Raw genomic sequence first — 18,891 nt, forward strand, 5'->3', positions numbered from 1 at the left:
TAGGCGATAGAGGGCTAATCTCCAGAATATACAAAGAGCTACAAAACAGCCAAAACACCAAAATAAACAAGCCGCTCAAGAAGTGGGCACGGGAAATGGGCAAACACTTCACAAAAGCACAAACCCAAATGGCAAATAAACATATGAAAAAATGCTCAAGTTCCCTGGCAATAAGGGAAATCCAAATTAAAACATCAATGAGGTACCACCAATCGCCAGTAAGACTGGCCCACATGAATAAAAGCACCAACAACACTTGTTGGCGAGGTTTTGGGGAAAAGGGATCCCTACTCCACTGCTGGTGGTGCTGCAGGCTGGTACAGCCTCTATGGAAATCAGTATGGAGAACATACAAACAACTCAAATTCAACATACCGTATGATCCAGCTATAGCACTCCTAGGAATACATCCAGAACACGTGGTTTATGAGAAACCAACATGCACTCTTATGTTCATAGTAGCACAATCAGTAATTGCAAAAACATGGAAGCAGCCAAAATGCCCATCAACAGAGGATTGGATAAGAAAGCTATGGTTCATCTACTCCATGGAATACTACTCAGCTATTAAAAAAAACAAAATGCAGTTCTTTGTGGCCAAATGGGCCAAACTGGAAACCATAATGCTAAGGGAAATGAGCCAATCCCAAAAGGTTAAATACCACATGCTTGCCTTAATTTAAGATGATATGATGTTATGTATAACATATTATGTTATGTATGTTATATGTTGTGTATAAACCAAAATTGAAATGTCAATGAGGTGGTCACAGAAGATGGTTAAGGACTTGCATTTACTCTTAACATATTGGTTACTCATTACTATGTCAATTAATTCCATGGTGATGGAAATTTTAGCTGATGGTATGTTCGAGCTTTTGATTGACTGAGATGATACTCTGCTGGCTCTGTTTTCAGACCAGAGAGGGTATACCTAAGAAGCCGATGAACTTGACTGGACAATAAGATGCTGGACTCTATGTTTGGTATATGCTTGCAATGGGGGATTCTCAACTGAACTTGAACTATGGTTATACAACAAGGTGGAGGAATCCACCATGGTGGGAAGGTTTGGGGAGGGGTGGGTAGAATCCCAGTACCTATGAAACTGTGTCACATAATACAATGTAATTAATGAATTAAAAAAAAATAAGCATGTCATAAAATTGTACAGTTTCACTGCCAGGTAAATCAGCAAGGGAAATGAAAATACATGTTCACACCAAAACTGGCACAAAATATCCATATCAACATTATTTTTAAAGGCACAAGTGCACTTGCTGGCTTCAACACCAACATCACATCTGGGAATATTGCTTTGAGTGTTGCTCCACTTTCTATACAGCAGCCTGGTAATGTGCCCAGGAAAAGCAGATGAAGATGGTTTAAAGGCTTGGGTGCCTGCTGCCCATGTGGGAGAGCAGAATGGAGTTCTCTGTTCCTGACTTTGCCCTGTTTCATTTGGGGAATGAAGTAGTAGGTACAAGATTTCTTTCTCAGCCTTTGAGGAGGGTCCAAAGCGTTGGGACCCTGCACCACCACTGGAGACCTAGATGAAACTCCTGGCTTTAGATCAGCTCAGCCTCAGCTGTTTCAACCACTTGGGGTGTGAATCAACAGATGGAAGATCTTTATCTCCTTCTCTCTGTAAATCTGACTTTCCAATAACAATATATAAATTTTTAAAAATATTTTCTCTTTCCCTCTCTGATAAATTACTATAAAAAATTTATGATACAAAAAATGGAAACGTGTCAAATGCCTATATACTGCTAAACAATAAAATATATCTACGAAACAATACTATTTATCAATAAAAAATGAACTACTAATGCAAACTACCTATGAATCTTAAAATAATGCTAAGTGAAATAAGTCAGATATACAAACCATATATTGTATGACTCTATTTACATAAAATAGTCAGGTAAAGGTATAGAGAAAAAATGAGTGGTTACCTAAGGTCTGCAATGAATGAAGAACAGCTACACATGGGAAACAAGGTCTTATCAGAATGATGAAAATATTTTGAAATCAGATGTGTGTTTTAGTAGCATATTTCATTAAGACTTGAATTTTGAGGATTCCCCCCCCCCCCAATTATATGGCTTTACTCAGAGCTCCAAGAACCAGAGGAGTGGCAGGATCTGTGATCTGACAGTGGAGTGCATGTGTCTTAATGGGGCCAGCCTGGTTACTGCAGATGGTGCGGTGGACGGCATACCCAAATGCACATGGAGCATTTGGCAATTCATTGGATCCTATGGAGGACATCAGATCAGGTACCATACCAGAGAAAGGATAGCAGATCTGATTGGTCAGCTACACAGAGAAACTTGACAGCAAATTTGTGGGTGAATGGAGAATCTGGGGTGGACTGTGTCAACCAATGAACCTTGGAAGGAGTTCTTCATCCTTGGATTGGCAAGATTGACTACAAGTCAGCACTATCAAAACCACTTGAACAGCATGCTTAGAACATGCTCCACACTGGGTACCCTGGGATGACATTGGGTGGCTATTCCCCATTACTGGGTATCATAGCAGTGGGGATGCTTCTCCCCTTGAAGCCCTCTTCCATCCAGAAATAGCAGAAGATAAGGAAGTTGTGGAACTAGTGGTCTCACTTGCTTTTCCCTGGTCCTCAACCCTTGTCACCTTAATCAACTATGTGAACATCAAAAATAAAATTTAAAATAAATAAGTAAATAAGTAAATAATGTATTAAAATGTGTTAATTGTATGGTATTATGTTACATATCAAGGAATTAATCTTTAAAAATCAATGTATTCTTCCTATAACAAAGATGATAACCAAAGAGATACTTTCATTGGAATATAGGTAAAGGGAAGAAACATGGTTGAGAATGCACATAAGGAAATTTAGAAATTGTATTTCTGATGATGTGTACACAGTTGAAAAGGATGAATACCTATGTGCAGCACCCATTAAGGTGGCAAGGATCAAGGATTAAGGGAATGTGGATAAGACCATTGTTTACCATTTTTTTTTCTACTTCCAGTATCTGGGGAAGTGGTGGAGCAAAGATAGGAAGCTGCACCCAGCATCACAACCACATCAGTACCCACAGATGGGGAATAGCCTTCCAATGTCATCCCAGGGTCCCTGATGTGGAGTGTGCACCGACAGTTCTGCTCAAGTGTTTTTGATAAGTTCTGAAATGCTGTTGATTTCGCTAATCCAAGGATGAGGAACACCTTCCAAGGTCTGTTGGTTAACATAGACATCTTATAGTCTAAATTTTCCTAGATACTTGCTGTCAAAATTTAGTTGGGATGGTTGTCCAATTTGTTCTACCCTCCTTCCTCTGCTATGGTACTTGATGTTCTCTTTGGGCTACAATGAACTGCCATATACTCTATGTGCATCTGGGTATGCTGTTCACTGCTCCATCTTAGTCACTGAGGAAACCCAATTCTGAAACATGCACCACAGTCAGACCACAGATCCTGTGATTCTCCTCATGGTTGGAGTTCTGAGTACAGCAGTTCAGGTGGGCGAAGCCCTGAAGATACTTTGGGGTGATCCAGACCTGACTCTTGTGTATAGGGTCTGGCTCAGTCTGTCACCCACATCAGCCTATGTGTATGCTAGTGGTTGCAGTCACCTGGTCATCTCTGTCTCCAGCCCAATCTCTTACACAAACCATTGGATGCTGTAGCCGAGCCCAACCCTGCCCCCAACACTTGGCCCTCACACACACCAGTGGGAATTACAGATTAGATGGAGTGACCACCAACAGCTCCTACTAGGCCCAACCCCAGCATTGATTCTTGGACATGCTAGTGTGTGCATCAGGCTGCTCCAGTCTCTTCAACATCCCATTCATGTCTTGTACATATTAATGTGTATTGAGGTCTACCTCAACCCAACTGACCCACTATCCATGCCACACTCATGATGACAGGTCCCATTACATGTCTACCCAGGTATGCCTGCAGCCTTGATTCTCATGCTCACCAGTGGGAGTTGCAGCCCATCAGAGAGGTGCCCACAATTTCCCTAATGGGCCCACCCTGGGTCCCCAGATAAGGTTCTGCACTCTAGCTTGACAGGACTTGCAACCCAGCTGATGTGTCAGTGCCTGACCAGCCTGCACTTACTCTGGCTCATGCATGCACTAGTGGATATGATCACTTAGGCAATCATGACTCTTCCCCAACCAGGTTCACATACAGGCCAACATGTGTTGTAGCCCAGCCTGGCCTGGTCTGCACTTAGTCCCAGTTCTCACACTCATCAATGGGAACAGTGTCCCACCTGGTGAGCCCCTGAAGTTCCCCAACTGGGATCACACCCCCACACATGAGTCTCACATGGTGGGTGCTATGGCCCAGTCTGTCGGTGTCGCTTCACCTTGGCATTTGCTGGCATAGCCTTCTTTCCTGAGTTCCATCTCATGCTGGTGGGTGAGGCCCCTAACCCTGCCCAGCCTGCCCCCACACCTGGCCCTAATGTGAACTTGCTGGTGTTGTGGCCTGATCTTGCCTGTTCTGTACTATATCCTGGTTCTCAGACCTGCCAGTGGATGTTATGAACTGTAGCAGCCTGTTCTGTCCCCAGATCTAACCCAGATGTATGCTGGTGGATAATTTAAAGTGTCTTGCTCTGGGCTACACCCAGCTTTGGTTCTTGTGCTTGCTGTATGATCTGTGACCTGTCAGTGAAGTTTCCAAAGCTGCTCTAGCAGGGCTCCACCAAATGGCAGATTTCACACACCCAGTGTGTCAATGGCTCAGCTTAACTTGTCCCACCTTCTATCCTGGAAGAAACAGTGGCCTTGCCCCAGGAATACATGTATTCTGACTCCTACTGCTGGTTGCTACAGCCCAGCCGCACTTGGTTCACACCCAGACACTGCTCTCATGTGGTTCAGCAGGGAAAGAGACCTAGCCCAGCCCATTCTACACCCACCCTGGTTCTCATGGTTATCAGTGGGTGCTGGAGTCTAGCTCCATCTGGCACATCCCAGATTCCGTCCACATCCATGCTGATGGACACTGCAGTCATGTCCATCCCAGGTCACCACCCCCATTCTGGCTCTAGTGCTCACCAGTGGGAACCACTACCCACCTAAGACATTCCCTTTGCTCCCCAGCCAGGCTTTTTCCCAGCCACAGATTTTGTGTTTGGCTGTGGTTACTCTGACCCAGCTGAGCACAGCTTCTTCCCTCTCTTGGCCTTTGCCATTTGAGATTGCAGTCTGGCATGGTCTGGCTTGGTCTGGCTTGCCAAGAGTCCCAAGTTTTGCTCGCGAGTGTTACAGCCTAGCATTAGTCAATCTGCTCCTATCCCTGGCTCATGCAAACCAGTAAGTGTGAAGGCCTCCTGCAGCATGAATTACAATCCAGACAGGCTCCTGCACATGCTGGTTGACTGAAATTTTGACTTGGCTTTGCCCTGATCACAGTCTCCCTCCTCTGAGCCAACCCACACACTTGCTGAAAAGTGGAGCTGCTTTGCCTGGCCTGAACAACACCCAGGCCTCAATCACATACTCATCAGTGTGAGCTATGGTCCATCAGGGGAGTTCTTCAAGTTTTCCCACCAGACCTATTCTCAGACCCAGAAATCACATGTGCCAGCAGGTGCTAGCTCCTTACCCAGCAAAGTCTGCCATCTCTGTCTTGGCCTTTGTATGAGCTGGTGCATGTTGTAGACTGTCCTTCCCACCCACATTTTAGGTGCACCTGTGGGTGCTGCAGCCTGACCCAGCCTTCCCAACCTGGCCTATTCCCTATCGAAGTATTCATAAGGGCAGAGGGTTTCAAGCTCCTGCCTAGCTCAGCCCTTGACTAAACCTGGCTCCTGAGCAAACTAGCAGAAATTGCACTTCCACAGTTGGTAACCCCCCAGTACCCCACAGACTCTGCTCCCAATCCTGTTCTCTTGCATGCTGGTTAGTGTCATGGCCCAGTCTAACGTTACCTGTGCCTTGTTACAAAACTCACTGGTGTGTACTGTACACTAGTCCTGCCAGGTAGGCTCCCAGCCCTAACTTGAGTGTGCACCAGTGGGTGGTGGTCAGCAATGCTCTATGCTAACTAGCCCATGTGAGTGGGTGTATCAATTTGACCCAGAAAGTTCTTCCAGTTGCCCTCCTTAAAACTGTTCCTTTTTGGCCCCCATTGCTTATCTGTAAGTACAGTGGTCTTATCAATGTCCCTCAGAAATCATTCTTCACCTGTAACACAATCCCTACCATGTAGTTCCTTACCCCCTTCCCTGAACAATCCACAGTCCCTATGCTGAGGAGTGCATGGGTTGTCCAGCCCAGTCTTCTGAAGCCCAATCTTCCTGTACAGTGGTGTACTGGCTTGGAATTCTGTCTGGCGACTAGGGCCCCAAGCTACTGACATGAGTGCTGGCATAGGACCTTGCCCCTCCACCCAAGATCCAAGTGCATCCCAAGTTCCCTAAGCCACGTCTACCAGCATACTGGAACAGCATGCTAGCACAAGACTCTCCCTTCCGTCTTCCCCCAACATATCCAGTGACCAAGCACATGGGGAAATCCCCAGGCTCATTCCACCTCAGATCTCTGTACACCCCCTTGGTGCCATCTTATAGGTGCCCTGCAAACCTGCACCCACAGATCCCAATTAGCTTACTACCTACGCTGCTGCCAAGGTGGCAGCCACCTACACTCACACTAAAGTCACACACACACACACAACAAAAGAAACAAAAAACAGATATAGTAAAAGAGGGAAGTGTGGTTCTGGCACTTGCATCTTGAACTCTCAGGGGAGACCTGGAAGGAGCTCCTGGCTCCTGGCTTTGGACCAGCCCAACTCCAGGTGCTGCAGAGATTTAGGGAGTGAACCAGTGGATGAAAGATCTCTTTCTACCCTCCCCACCAAACTGTAAATCTGCCTTTCACATAACTAAATCTCAAGAAAGAGTCTCTCTTTCTCGATGAAAGACAGTGTTATTTGGATAGAAGGAGATTGGTACTTGTGTTGGATGAAACACATTGCCTGTTAGAAATCCATGAAGAACAGTGATTTTTTTTTTTTAAAAAAAGGGAACTATTTTTATTGTATTGTTGTTGACAATCTTTACATAGTTAATTACAGTTAAAGGAAAAAGAAGAAAAAAAGAAAAAAAAGGTTCAGGGGGATAGGGAAGTGGGTAATGCTATTATGTCCATATTGTTTCCATCGTGTATCTGAGGCAAAGGGGGATATTGAGGGAGAAACCCCACCTGGTTTCCCGCCCACCCCAAGTCCCAGATGTGGGGCATGCTCTGAGATATGTGCTCAAGTGGTGTTAATAGTTCTCCACTTATGAATCACTGCCAGTTTCGTTCAATGAGGTCGTCCACTGATTGATATGGTCCACCATAAAGTCTCCATTTGCCCCATATTTCGCTGCCAACATATAGCTGAGATGAATGATTGTCCTATTCTGTCTTCTGTCTTTTCTTGATTAGAGTTTTGAGTCCAGCAGTTCGATTGGGGAGATCTCCAAAGAAAAAGACACAAAAATTAAAACAAATAGTTAGATATAGTTCATGGCCAAGTGTATATGTAGATCACATTCTTGAATTGTAATGTTGACCTGCTACTTTTTTCAAAGTAGTATTTTCCTGAAAATATTTTTTGAAAAACCAAAGGAAATCAGCAGGCATTTTGCCCATTCCAAAACATGAGCTTTTAGTATTGCCTTATAAATAAATCAAGGCTGCTTCTTAACTAAAACCTAGAATTATAATTGCAGCAAAAAACAGATTATTAGAATCTCAGAGTTCACCAATGGTCATTATCCATCCTGAAAGTTGCCAAAAACCAGTGCGTTCCAATAGCTTACACAGGAATGTGTAATAGCATTTAGGAAAATAATAGAGCCATATGTTTTATAAAAGAAATTTTAGGAGTAAAATGACAGATGGAATACCCTATCTCTCTTACTATCTCTCTCTTCTACTTTCAAATAAATAAAAAACAAATGAGAAAAATTTCAAAACCATATTTGAAGAATTTTAGCCTTATACATGACAAGTATTTTGAGTACATAAAGTTAAAAAGTGAAGAATTAGGCACATTTGGGTCATTTTGCCTTCATAAATGATTTAATCAGTCCCATATTGGAAAGCTGGCATATAATTTACTGCCCAAGTTAAGGTATTTTTGAGACTGACATGGGTCAGACAGACAGAATGCTACAGATGAAGACAGAAAAAGAATCAGAACCCTGGCCAGATTTTGGGGGGTTGAAACTGGAGATACTTTTAAGTTTTTCCAATAATGAAAAATGTTGAAATAGGTTTATTATATTCTGAAATTCTTTTGAAAGAATAACCAAAGAGTGAATCACTAAAAACATGTCAAAATCATTGTGGTTCTTATTTTGTTATATAACTAAATTAGTCCCCAAAATACTATACCGATATTTCCTCTTACCAACAGAATATGATTGCAGTTCCACAGTCTTTCAGAAAATAACTAATAAACATATTATTTGGAGTAAACAAAAAAAATAAATAAAGGGAACAAAGAAAAAATCTTTGGTCAAAGCTTTCTCTTAAATCCTTCCCTGTACAAAAGGATTCCAAAAGAGTAAGTTTTGTCTTAGAAAAGGTCCACCAATTCTTATTCCCACCATCTTAGAAATGCTCACCAGGTTCATGTTCCTTTTTATCCCTATGTTAGGCAAAAATATTTTGCCTGTGGAACTGCGTGATAAAATTTAAAAATCAGCTACAAAAATAAAAATATATGTTACCTCCACACATTCTTAAATTGGTATTGCTGGACATTGCCAGGTCTGATTACAAACTGGGGTGCAGGAGAATGAAAAATGATAGGGAAAAAATGAAAAAAATAGAACAAAAGAGAGAAAGAAGAAAGGATGGCAGGCCAGAAGAAAGGAAGGAAACAAGCAAGGAAAGAAGGAAAAGAAAGAAAGAGAGAGAGAGAGAAAGAAAGAAAGAAAGAGAAAGAAAGAAAGAAAGTGGGGAAATCAAAGGTAAAACAAAGAAAGGAAATCTGTGCTCTGATTTTCTGTTAAGGAATCCAGTGCATCTGCTGTTCTACTTTTGGTCAGTAGGTGGTGCTAACGATGCACGCTGGCCTCCCCCAATGGCGTCAGAGCCTTGAGTGGACACATTTTTCCACCTGCTGAAGGAGCACATCCTCTATCCATCAGGCCAGCAGTGTAACAAGTGCTGTCAGATGAACAGCTTTTTTAGGCTTGGCTAAAAGTTTTTGAAAAGAACTGTATCTGTAGAAACAGGACGGTTTTATTCCAACAGCTATCCAGACTTTAAAAGGATTGGCTTTTTTTAGGAAGTAAAAGGAGGAAAAAGTCATAATAACCAGAGTGACCACATGAACGCTCGTTCAGATGCCATTACTACAACAATGTGATTATCAGCAGAAATAAAACCCCATCAACTACACTGCTATAATGTTTTTGAGATCATTAGAGACAGCCAATGCCATTTCATCTGCTTTGCCATTCAAAAGGCAAGCTATCAGGTTCCAATTGTATGTAACACACAAGAACTGCAAACAGGCCTTTAACAACCAGACTGCCAGCAACAGGGCCAAGCCATAACCAAGTGAAAAAAAAAAAACCTCCCATTTTCTCATGCAATCACAAATTGTGAGTGTAGGATACCACAGCCTATCTCTATGACAGTTTTACAGCCCCTTTTCAGCTCCCACTCACCCTTTCTCATTGCCAAACACAGAAGGAATGTTCAGTGGTCCCTGCAACTTCATAGGTTATGTCCAAACATAGCAGATGGAAATCGAATCACAGCTCACCAATGCACAAGTGTAAAATAATGGTCCAGATGAAGGCCGGGTGAGCTTGGTGTTGTCATCTGTAACATCACCATTGTGAATAGTCACCAGCATCATCTGAAAAAGAAAGAAAACACTCGCACAACAATGGATTTTCTGTTCCGATTTTTACACTATTGTTATTCTGATATACAGTGAAACAATCTCTTTGATATGTGGTCCCATGCGTTTTCACACATGCATGAATTCATGTATTTTACCACCCCCAAAACCTTCCCTTTGCTTCAGTCAAACCTTAATTTCTGTGAAGGCTCATCTCTTTCTGGTCCCTGATTTTGCTTTGCCCATAATGTCATATAAGTGGAATAACATAGTTGGCAAATTTTTGATACTGGATTTTTGCCACTCAGCACAAAGCCTTAAGATCAACCTAGGAGACTTCAACAACCCATTAACACTGATAGGCAGATCAACTAGACAGAAACAGAATAGAGAAACAATAGAACTCACACAATCAATAGAACAAATGGACTTAATAGATATTTACAGAACCTTCCATCCTATGGACACAGAGTATATGTTTTTCTCAGCGGTATATGCTTTTCTCCAACATCAACCACATAATAGGGCACAAAGCAAGTCTAACTAAATTCAAAAAATTGAAATAATACCATGCATCTTCTCAGACTACCAAGGAGTGAAACAAAGTTAATAAATCAAAATGCACTAAGAAATATTTAAACTCTTGGAGGTTGAACAATCTGCTATTAAATGAACAATGGGTCAGAGAAGAAATTAAGAATGAGATAAAAAACCTTATGGAAACCAATGAGAATTCAAACACAGCATTCCAAAACTTGTGGGAAACCATCAAAATGGTGCTACGTGGTAGTTCATTGCAACTGGTGTTTATGTCAAGACTGAAGAAAGACACACAAAATAAAGAAATTAAACATACACCTCCAGAAATTGGAAAAACAGCAGCAAAATGACCCCAGGAGCAATAGGAAAAAAGAAATCATGAAAACACAGGAAGAGATAAACCAAATAGAAATAAAAAACACAGAAAAACAATGAATCAAAAAGTTGTTTTTTTTGAGATGATAAGTAAAATAGACTCCCCACTGGCTTTACTGACAAAGTAAAAAAAAAAAAAAAAACAGAGAGAGAAACCAAGAATTAATAGCATCAAAGATGAAAAAGGCAACATAATGACAGACACTGCAACCATTAAGAAAATAATTCAAAATTATTACAAACAACTGTATTCCAACAAATCAGAAGACTGCCAGGAAATGGAAAGGTTCTTGGTCTCCCACCCCCTACCAAAACTTAATAAAGATGAAACAGAATACCTGAATAAACCTATAATCAAGGTAGTAATCAAATGATTGATTTAAGACCTCCCAAGAAGAAAAGCCCAGGCCCAGACAGTTTCATTGCACAATTCTATGAAACATTCTAAGCAGAGCTAGCTCCAATCCTCCACAAACTCTTCAAAACAATAGAAAAGGAAGCAACCTTTCCAACTCATTCTATGAAGCCAACATCTCCTTAATGCCAAAACCGGACAGAGAATTAACAGAGAAGGAAAACTACAGACGTATCTCCCTGTTGAACATTGATGCTAAGATCCTCAACAAAATCCTAGCCAATAGAATTTAAAAAAACATCAGACTGATCATTGATCTGGATCAAGTAAGATTCATCCCAGGCATGCAGGGAAGGTTCAACATAAATGTAATACTCCACATACAAAAACTGAAGAACAAAAATCATATAATAGTCTCAATAGATGCAGAAAAACTTTTGCCAAAATCCAACACCACTTCATGCTAAAAACGCTAAACAAGGTAGGCATAGAAGGAACAATCTGCAACATAATCAAAGCAATATATGAAAAACCCAATGCCAGCATCATCCTTAACTGAGAAGAATTGGAACCCTTCCCGCTGAGATCTGGAAAAAGACAAGGATGTCCGCTATCACCACTGCTATGTAACATAGTACTAGAATACTGCTAGTACTCTAGAAGTACGGAGGTATAAGACAAGAAAAAGAAATCAAAGAAATCGAAATGGGAAATGAGGAAGTCAAGTGATCACTATTCACAGATGACATGATCCTATACATAGAAGAACCAAGAGACTCAATACAGAGACTGAAAGAACTTTTATGAGAATTTGGTCTAGTGGCAGGGTACAAAGTAAATGAACAAAAATAAACAGCCATAGTGTATGCAGACAGCCCCAAGATGGAAAAAGATCCAACCAGCAGGGTACCATTAAAATAACAGAAGAAAATGAAGTATCTAGGGCCCGGCGGCGTGGCCTAGCGGCTAAAGTTCTTGCCTTGAAAGCCCCGGGATCCCATATGGGCACCGGTTCTAATCCCGGCAGCTCCACTTCCCATCCAGCTCCCTGCTTGTGGCCTGGGAAAGCAGTCGAGGACTGCCCAATGCATTGGGACCCTGCACCCGCGTGGGAGACCCGGCAGAGGTTCCAGGTTCCTGGCTTCGGATCGGCGCGCATCGGCCCGTTGCGGCTCACTTGGGGAGTGAATCATCGGATGGAAGATCTTCCTCTCTGTCTCTCCTCCTCTGTGTATATCTGGCTGTAATAAAAAATGAATAAATCTTTAAAAAAAAAAGAAAATGAAGTATCTAGGAATAAACCTAACTAAAAATGTAGAAGACCTCTTTGAAGAAAATTGCAAAAAAGAAAAAAAAAAAAACTAAAAAAAAGAAATTGAAGAAGACTTCAAAAAAATGGAGAGACATGCCATGATTCTGGATGGGTAAAAGTCAATATCATCAAAATGTCTATACTACCAAAAAGCAATATATACATTCAACACAATCCCAATCAAACTACCCAAAACATTCTTCATTGAACTGGAAAAATGATACAAGGTTCATCTGGAAACACAAAAACAACAAATAGCTAGAACCAACTGAAGAACAGGAATATAACAGGGGATCACCACTCCAGACCTCTGCACATAGTTTAGGGCAGCCGATATTAAAACACCTTGGGACTGGTTATCAAGATTGTAACAGGTAATTTATAGACAGCAGACTCAACTTGGCATTAGACATTAGCAAGAATTTTAAAGACATACAGTGGGATCCAAGAGTGATCCTGACAGCCTCTTAACAGGAGGTCATATGCACAGAGCAGGAAGGGAACCCAGAGTGGGACAGGAGGACAGGAGGACAGGAGAGGGTTTGTATTTTCACCCTGGAGACACCCGGTAACCTCCTAAATGCTTTCACCACAAAAGCAGTGGATATCTCATCAAGAATTATCAGTATGGGCACCAAGGACTATACCCCAACTGCCAAGGAGATCACAGGAAATTGGAGTGCCCTCATAGGCTGAGAACTCTGAGGTTAACCATTCCCTCTCCGATCTTCCATATGGGATGGAAGAAGCCCAGAACCCTACTCACAGGGTCTAATGACATTGGAACTACAGCCAGGAGCCCCGAGTGGTGCTCAGAAACAGAACAGTAAACTTCCTTCGTGACTCAGGTGAGCAGCTTTCTCTGGTCCTTACTTAGTTCCAACTTTGACCCCCCGACCCTCTCCTGCAATGACTGTAAGGGTCACTCTGTAGACCCCAGAATTAGATCAGATAGACAAAGAGAGACAAATAAGGAAAGCAAAGAACAGAGAAGAAAAAGTCAGCTTCGACTCTCATATATCTCATTAGAGGACACAAAGATCAGTTACTCCTCATTAAGGTATTGAAAATTTCTCTGCACGCCCCTCCTAAAACTGTTTAGCTCTTCATTCATTAATGTATAGCTTGTGGGAGTTATAAGCCTGTTTGGACTATCCTAAAATTCACGAAGTTCAGTAAAATCACACTTGAATACTATAAGCTGATAAACATAAATATGAAGAAACAAAAGACACAAAACAGCTGAATAGATCCCTATGACCATTTTAAGGTTTATAGCAGCTGGTTATGTATAAACTAAAATTGAGATGTCATTTAATTAGTTACAGGATGTGATTAAGGACTTGCATTTTCTAATACATTGGTCACACAGTGGCAGGTCAATTAACTTCATGATGTAAATTTCTATGCTTCTTCCTGTTGTTGAATTTGTGTTGTGGTTTTTCATTGGAGGGGATGATATTCTGCCAACTCTACTTTTCAGACCAAGGATGGTCTCCCAATGAAACTGTTGAGTTTATCTGGACAATGAGACGCTGGACTCTCTGCATGGTCCAAGCCCACATTGATAGACTTATGACTGGTTATTGAGCTGTATTACTGTAATAATATGGAGGAAATCAATATGGAGGAGGTCTTGTGGAGGGGTTGGGGAAATCCAAGAGCCTATGGATCTGTGTCATAAAATGAAATAATAATAATAATAATAATAATAATAATAATAATAATAATAATATCCCCCTCTAATTTGTTGCTCATTTTTCTTACTGAATAGTACTCTTTTGTATAGAACACCACAATGGGTCCATACATTTGTCTACTGAGTGTTGTTTCTAGCACTTCGCAATTTTTATGAATAAAGTTCCTATATTAATGTACAGGTTTTTCTGTGACCATGTGTTTTCATTTCTACAGGGTGACGTCCTGAGTGTTGGACTGTTGGGGCATAGGGCAGATGTTTATCATCATCCAAAACTGCAGAGGGGACACTGTCATGGTTCAATTGGCTAATCCTCTACCTGTAAGTAGCAGCATCCCATATGGGTGTACATTCATGTGCTGGCTGACCCACTGTCCATGCAGATCCCTGCTTACAGTCTAGTGAATCAGTGGAGTGTGACCCAAGGCTTTGGCTCCCACAACCACATGGGAGACCTGAACAACATCCTGGCTTGGGTCCGGCGTGATAGCGTAGTGGCTAAAGTCCTCACCTTAAGTGCACCAGGATCCCATATGGGCACTGGTTCTAATCCGGCAGCTCCACTTCCCATCCAGCTCCTTGCTTGAGGACTGGGAAAGTGGTAAAGGATGGTCCAAAGCTTTGGGACTCTGCACCCCTGTGGGAGACCCGGAAGAGTTTCCTGGCTTCAGATTTGCTCAGTTCCAACCGATGCGGCCACTTGAGGAATGGACCATTGGATGGACGATCTTCCTCTCTGTCTCTCCTCCTCTCTGTACATCTGCCTTCCCAATAAAAATAAATACATTTTTAAAAAGTCCTAGTTTCTGGATTCAGTTCAGCTCAGCTTCAGGCATTGTGGCCATCTGGTGAGTAAGTCAGTGGATAGAAGTTTTTTTCTTTGTCTCTCCTTCCCTCCATAAATGTGACTTTCGAATAAAACCAATACGTTGCAAAAATATAGAAAGTTCAGAATTAATTAATAGAATGCCTGTGTCATTCTCTGTTCCATCAGCAAAGCATCTTGCAAGATTGTGGCATTTTGAACTGATTTTTTAAAGTCGTTTAACTTTTGACTATTTAGATTGAGAAAACAATGCTTTTTTTCCATCACCAAGCTCTGGCCACCTCACACCACTACATCCCCAACCCCCCCGCCCCCCCCATCACAGACAAGCACATTTGTCATGACTCTTGTAGCACCCAATTTATGTCTAAACTCATTCCAACAATACAATTGCACTCACACAAGGCCTTCTGACTCAGGGATTCCTAGCACATGGAATTCTAAAGGCAAGAGTAACACAAGGTAAACCACTGTAATTCTCCCTAAACCCTGTTAGCTCCCTTGTCACACCTGAGAGTTCCTGCACAATTGTAAATGTCCTTGGGCTGTCTTTCCCTTTTTCCTTCCATGGAACTGAAATGGGCATACTTCCAAAAGACACCTTACTTCTTCCTGATGCATTCATTTTTTTCATTTTCCACATCTCACTATCTGCTTCTAAACTGTGGATGCATGGAGTAGAGGTGGAAAAATTAAGTGTTTCTATTGTTTAAAAGATGTATTTATGGTTTTTTTGGAAGTCAGACAGAGAGATAGATTTTCTTTCCTGCAGGCTCAATCACCACTGACCACAACCTTGTGATCTGAACCAAACCAATGCTACAAGGTTCTTCCAGGTCCCCCCATGGGTGAAGATTTACAAGAACCTGATGCAAACTCAGTAAGTTTCCCAGGCAATACGGAGACAGTTGAATTAGAAACGGAACAGCCAGCAGTTGAAATAGAACCCATATCAGATGTTGGTGCCAAAGGCAGAAACTGAGATTACCACAGCACAATGCTGGCCCCAGAATTGAGCTTTTCTAATCACTAACCATCTACTAAAACTAACCGTAAGCCTAGGCCTAGCCCTAAGCCTAGCCCTAGCCCTAAGCCTAGCCCTAGCCCTAACACTAGCCCTAGCACTAGACCTAGCCCTAGCACTAAACCTAGTCCAAGACCCTAGCCATAGCCCTGACACTAAACCTAACCCGAGTCCTAGACCTAGCCCTAGACCTAGCCCTAAACCTAGCCCTAGCACTAGCCCTGCTCCTAGTCCTAGCCATAGACTTAGTCCTAGTTCTATCCCTAACCCTAACTGTATCCCTAGCCCTAGCCTTAGCCCTAGGCCTAAACTTAACTGTATCCCTAGTCCTAGCCCTAAATGGGGCCTAGTCCTTACCCTGGTCCTAAACCTAACACTATACCTAACTATAAATCTAGCTTTAGCAATAGCCCTAGGCCTAACCCTAACACTAGCCTTGGCGATAGTCCAAGCCCAAGCCCTAGGCCTAGGCCGAACCTTAAACCTAATGTTAGACCTAGACTTACCGCTAACCCTAGCACTAATATAACCATAATCCTAGGCATAAGCCTTATCCTGATCGCAAGCATAACTCTAGCAAAAGTCCTGGCCCTAGCCCTAGCACTAGCCATAGCCCTTGGAAGAACCCAAACCCTAACATTAGGCCTAGCCCTAATACAAACCCTAGCACTAGACTTAAGTCTAACCCTAGTCTGAGAACTAACCATAATTGCAAACCGTGTATTAGCACTAGGCCTAGCCCTAACCCTAACCTGAACCCCAGTCCTACGTCAAAACTTAACCATATCTCTGACACTAGACCTAGTCCTAAACATAAAACTAAACCTAGCCCTGGCTCTATGTCTAAACCTAATTCTTTTTTTTTTTTTTTTTTTGCGATTTTTTTTTGCATTTAATTTTTTTAAATTAAGTACATTGCATTATGTGATACATTTTTTATGTACTGGGATTCCCCCCGCCGCTTCCCACGCCCCCCCCTCACGGTGGATTGCTCCACCTTGTTACATTTCCATAGCTCAAATTCAGTTGACATTCTTTCGTCGGAGGTATTTACCAAGCATAAAGTCCAGCATCTTATTGTCCTGGTAAGTTCAATGATTTCTTGGTGACACCATCTCTGGTCTGAAGGTAGAGCCGGCAGAGTATCATCCCAATCAATTAAAAGTCCCAACATAATATTTACAACCATTTACAACATTGTGGCATTAATTGATATGGTATTGATTAACCAATATGTTAATAGGAAAATGCAGATTCTCAACCACATCCTGTGACTTCTTCATAGACATTTCAATTTTGGTTTATATTCAACCATGTTCTATACACCTTAAAATGGCTTAGATTGCTATTCAGCTGTCTCATGCCTATCTTAATTTTAGTATTTAGCAGTATATAGCATTGAAGTATGTTTTCGCTGAACCTGGCTGTTTTTCAGGTGGTCTAACTCTGTAATTCTAACAAGAAATATGTCAAGAGTTTAGGTGAGCATGTTTAGGTGGGGTGTGCAGAGAAATCTTCCATACCCCAGTGATGAGTAACTAATCTTTGTGTTACACCCAGTGAGTTATAAGTGCATCCCCGCTGACCGTTTCCTGTCTGTTTCTAAGATTTTCTTGTTGTCCTCTGTCTATCTATTCTAGTCTAAACTTAATTCGAACCCTAGCACTAGCAATAGCTCTAGAATCAGAATTAATTCTAATTAGCATTTGCACTAAATGACCCAAGTACCTAGTAATAAAAATCACCCAAAAGCTAATGTAAATCAAAACCGAGCCGTAACCCTAAACTTAATTCTAACCCTAAATGTAATGCTAACACTAACCCTAATACGAGTGCTAGGCCTAGACCTACCCTGACACTAATCCTAGCACTAAGCCTAAACTAAATCCTAGCCATAAGGCTTGGAGAAACACAATCCATAACATTAGTGCCAGCCACAGTATTAGATGGAGACTTAGCCCTAAACCTAGCCTAGCAAGAGCCCTAACCCTAAACCTAGCACTAGCCCTAACCCTATCACTAGCAATAACCCTAGAAATAGTACAAGCCCTAAACCCTACCCTAACGTAAGCCCTAGACCATGATCTACCCTAACCCTAACGCTGGACCTAGACCTAGCTCGAGACCTTGCCCTAGCCCTAGCCCTAACAATAACCCTATGCCTAGTGCTAGACCTAGCTCTAACTCTAATCCTACACCAATCCATAGCCCAAAACCTAACCCCAGCTGAAAACCTAATCAAAACCCTAACCCTAGTGCTTGGCCTAACCTTAACCCTAACACTAACCCTAGCATTTGTCTTAGCCTTTGTCCTAGCTCTAACTCTAACCCTAGCCTTCGCCCTAACCCAAACCCTACCCCTGGCGCTAGACACAAACATAGCCCAGGCCTAAATGTAAACCTCCACCCTAACGCTAACCATTGCCTGAGCCCTAAACCTAGCCCTAAGCACTAAATCTAACTGCAACCCTAGACATAGCACTAGTACTAGGCCTGACACTAATCTTAACACTAGCACTAGCCCTAGCCCTAGTAATACACTTAACACTAGCTCTCGCACTAGCCCTACAACTAACTCTAACACTACCCTATCCCTAACCCTAAACCTAACCCGAACTTTAACCCTAACCCTAGCCCTAACACAAGTCTACCCAATAGCCCTATAACTAGTGTTAGACCTAACCCAAACACTAGCACAAGCCCTAGCCCAAAACCTAACATAGGCAGGAGCCTTAGCCTTTGCCCAACACCTAAAGCTAACCATAGCTTTAGCCCTAACATTAACCCTAACAAGAAACAGAGCCTTAGCCCTAGCCCTAGCCTAAGCCTAGTGCTGTACTTAGCACTAGCCTGAGTCCTAGCCCTAGCCATAGACGTAACCCAA

The sequence above is a fragment of the Ochotona princeps genome, chromosome 22, assembly GCF_030435755.1.
Source record: "Ochotona princeps isolate mOchPri1 chromosome 22, mOchPri1.hap1, whole genome shotgun sequence".
NCBI classification, from domain to species: Eukaryota; Metazoa; Chordata; class Mammalia; order Lagomorpha; family Ochotonidae; genus Ochotona; species Ochotona princeps.